Consider the following 4,712-nt stretch of genomic DNA (forward strand, 5'->3'; position numbering starts at 1 on the left):
CTCTGAGCCCCTCGGGCTTGCTTGTATTTCCAAGTGGCCTCACATCCAGAATGGTGGGGTTCACTCTGGTGACATCCACCTCTGTATGAGAATGTTCCTTTCCCTTTTTTCTTTTTTGCTTAAGCAAAGGAAGCTGCTAGAGGAGAGTCTGAGCCTTTGATCCTCCGTAACTGCTCACATATAAGCAATATGAGGGCTTCCTTGGTGGCTCGGCTGGTAAAGAATCTGCCTGCAATGCAGAACTGGGTTCAATCCCTGGGCTGGGAAGGTCCCCTGGAAAGGGAACAGCTACCCACTCCGGTATTCTAGCCTGGAGATTTCCATGGACTACATAGTCCATGGGGTCACAAGGAGTCAGACACGACTAAATGAGTTTCACTTCACTTGTCTTTCCTTGAGTACTCAGATTTGAATGAGGGAAAGTTATCAGGGGAGAAAAATGTAATGAAATACATTGGTGGCTGTTTTTCAGTAGCAAGATAAGATAGACTGACATGGTAATAGGTGGAGAATGAAGATCACAGCTAAAGAAAAATGCATTTATTAAGTAATGCACATATAAAATATATTTGATTAATAGTTTTTCAAATTTATAGTAGTGTGTTCATACAACATGGGGAATAATTGGTATGTTATTTGGTAGAAATAAATACATAAAACTTAAAGATTGAACAAAACATGGCTTGATATGGTATATGAAAATGTAAAAAACACCAGAAACAAACTGTAATCTGACATAATGAGGTTTATCGACCCACTGAAAAGAGGAAGACAGCATACCAGAAGAACCAGAGGACATTTCCCAAAGAAATTAATAAAGTCATTATAGGATTCTGGGGAAAGTTGAGACTGCTAAAATTTAAATAAATCCATTTTTTCACAGTTTTATTGAGGTATAATTGCTGTACAAAAACTGCACATATTTAATGTTTGCAGTTTTACAACATGCTGTTTTATGCCTAAGAAGGTAAATCTCATATTGTGTTCTTATAACAAAATGAACAAATAAACACACAAAAGATACAAAGAAACTTTTGGAGGTGACAGACATGTCTATTACCTTGACTGTGGTGATAGTGTCATTGGTGTCTGATATATATCCAAACTCATCAAATAAAGCCATATTTTAATAGACAAAAGCAAGCACTCATAGAGATTCTGATTCAGTAAGAAGACTGCTACTGCTATTGCTACTGCTAAGTCACTTCAGTTGTGTCCAACTCTGTATGACCCCACGGACTGCAGCCCACCAGGCTCCCCCATCCCTGGGATTCTCCAGGCAAGAACACTGGAGTGGGTTGCCATTTCCTTCTCCAATGCATGAAAGTGAAAAGTGAAAGTGAAGTTGCTCAGTCGTGTCTGACTTATGAACTGCAGCCCACCAGGCTCCTCTGTCCATGGCGTTTTCCAGGCAAGAGTACTGGAGTGGGGTGCCATTGCCTTCTCCAAGTAGGAAGACTAGAGCCCAAGATTCCACATTTCTTATGAGCTCCCAGATGGTGCTGAGGCTACAGGATTAGAAACCACACTTTTAGTAGAAAAGTTTTAAGATATAAATTCCCACTGCAAAAGAGCTCTTGGCTGAGTTGGTATTATTTTTAAAGTTTTAATCAGAAACATTCTAGAAAATTATGCATTTTCATTTTCCTCCTCTGGAAGTTTCTATTTATTACTCTATCAGATTTTTTTCCTTTTTCAGGTGATGGTCACAAAGATCCCAGGGAACAGAAACATAGCCTCCTGTAGAAAACCCTTTGTGTATTTAACAGTAAGATCATTTTAGGAAAATTAGGAGGTACAGTGTACAGTGAGTATCTGATTATGGATTTATTATAGCAGATTATTTTTTACTAAAATCACATTTTGAATCCTTGGCCATGTTCTGTCACTTGTAAGAATCACTGATCTCTCCCATTCTGGACCTTAACTTTTTGATATGAGAGCTAAATGAATACCAGCTGAGCTGAGACTTTCTAATTTCCTGCACCCTACTTCTGTCACCATACTCCAGCTCTTTTAGCTTTCTCATGATTTGTTATGATTTCACTTTAGGGAGCAGTGCAATGACATGGCAGTCTACCTATAACAAAAGGAAAAAAGAAGAGAACCTATTTTTTTTTTTTTTAACTCACTGTTTTAGAAGTATTTCTTACCCAAGCTGGATTATATCTTTTAGGCTTTATAATAAAGTCATGTCAACTCCTAAAAGGTAATTGTTTCTCATTGGCTCTTCAGGCTACCAGACTGACAACAGCCCCAGGGAGGGGCTGCTGAATTCATAGATAACAGGTTTTTTAGTCCTTGGAAGCTAGGTTTCTAGATTCTATGGAATAATAGCTCTGATCCCTCCTAAGAGACTATAGAATTATTGAACTAATCGTCCTCTTTGTCTCTGCACAGATATCTAAGTGATTCTTGTGTTCCTTCTTTTGAAAACAGAACTAAATTATTTAGAAGGGAACCTATGTTAATTTACATTTGAACTCAGAATCAGTGGTAAACAGACAGTTTCACATTCACCTCTTTAGATTTGAAGATTCAAAGCAAAATCAGCTTCTAGCCCAAAGGCAGTGAAGTCTGCATATAAAATGTAACAAGTAAGTCTGCATATAAAAATAACAAGTGAGCTAGAAAGAAAAACACCAATACAGTATACTAACACATATATATTTGGAATTTAGAAAGATGGTAACAATAACCCTGTATACGAGACAGCAAAAGAGACACTGATGTATAGAACAGTCTTTTGGACTCTGTGGGAGAGGGAGAGGGTGGGATGATTTGGGAGAATGGCATTGAAACATGTATAGTATCATATACGAAACAAGTCGCCAGTCCAGGTTAGATGCACGATACTGGATATTTGGGGCTGGTGCACTGGGATGACCCAGAGGGATGGTACAGGGAGGGAGGAGGGAGGAGGGTTCAGGATGGGGAACACGTGTATACCCGTGGCGGATTCATGTTGATATATGGCAAAACCAATACAATATTGTAAAGTTAAAAAATAAATAAATAATAAATATATATATATATAACAATTTAAATTAGATATGGTACAAGTTAAATCCAAAGTCATATTTTGCTATATGCCCTCTTTACATTCTAGATCTACACTGTTTAATGCAGTAGCCACTGCATTGTCCAATATAATGGCCTTTTAACATTTAAATATATATAAAACACAATAAAATGGAGCTTTCCCTCAGCAGGTAAAGAGCCACCTGCAATCCAGGAGACACAAGAAACATGGTTCAATACCTGGGTCAAGAAGATCTCCTGGAGGAGGGACTAGCAACCCATTCCAGTATTCTTGCCTGGAGAATTCCATGGACTGAGGAGCCTGGTGGGCTACAGTCCTAAGGGTTGAACAATCAGACACAACTAAGTGATTAAGCACATTAACCACAATAAAACAGAGTTGAAAATGTAGTTGCCCAGTTGTACTACCTACATTTCAAGTGTTCAGTAGCCATATGCAGCTAGCAGTCTACGTTTGTATTTATTACTCTATTTTAGAGAACATCTTTATCATTTTAGAAAAATTATTGTTGCTGTTCAGTCACTAAGTCATGTCTGACTCTTCACTGCCCCATAAACTGTAGCATGCCAGACTTCCCTGTCCTTCACTATCTCCCAGATTTGGCCCACGTTTATGTCCATTGCATCGGTGATGTTATCCAACCATTTCATCCTCTGTTGCCCTCTTCTCCTCCTGCCTTCAATCTTTCCCAGCATCAGGGTCTTTTCCAATGAGTCAACAGTTCAAAGCAGGTGGTCAAATTATTGGAACTTCAGCTTCAGCATCAGTCCTTCCAAAGAGTATTCAGAGTTGATTTCCTTTTAGGTTGACTGGTTTCATCCTCTTACATTCCAAGGGTGTCTCAAGAGTCTTCTCCAGCACCACAGTTTGAAAGCATCGATTCTTTGGTACTCTGCCTTCTTTATGGTCCAGCTCTCACAGCCGTACATGGCTACCGGAAAGACCATAGCCTTGACTACGCAGACCTTTGTTGGCAAAGTGATGTCCTTGCTTTTTAACACACTGTCTACATTTTGTTTTAGTTTTCCTGACAAGAAGCAACTGTTTTCTAATTTCGTGGCTGCCATCACCATCTGCAGTAATTTTAGGGCCCAAGAAGAGAAAATCTGTCACTGCTTCCATCTCCTCCCCCTCTATTCACTATGAAAAATACTAGTGGACAATTCTGGTCCAGACAATCTTTACAAAATTTCTGTCAGTTGGTATTTTCCCCATTTTAAAGATTAAGTAACTGAATCTCAGATAATTGAAAATGTTTCAAGTTGCCCACTTTTGAAACTAAAAGACCAAGTATTTGAATCTTACTTTGTTTCCGTGCAAAAAAGTGCTCAAAAAGCCATTCTGGGCATGTTAAATAGGTTTATACATTTTTGAATATGGTCACAATTATGGCATTACCTATGTCTGTCTTGTTTACACAAATTTAGAAGGAAACCATGGAATGCTTGAGATAGAATCTCCCACCTCCATCCCTAAAAACAGCTGACTTCCAAGACATAGGCTAGGTTGGAACTTGTTTGAGGCGATTATCTACATTTAAAGTGTGTTTTAAAATCAAGGATCATGGGTTCAGGGCTAAAGTCATAATTCCAACAAAGTGTATTTTTGTATTGATATTTGCTTGTTTATTTTTATTGTTGCTATTTTGTTTTTTGAACACTGTAATATC

The sequence above is a fragment of the Bison bison genome, unplaced genomic scaffold, assembly GCF_000754665.1.
Source record: "Bison bison bison isolate TAMUID 2011002044 unplaced genomic scaffold, Bison_UMD1.0 scf7180017863103, whole genome shotgun sequence".
Lineage (NCBI taxonomy): Eukaryota > Metazoa > Chordata > Mammalia > Artiodactyla > Bovidae > Bison > Bison bison.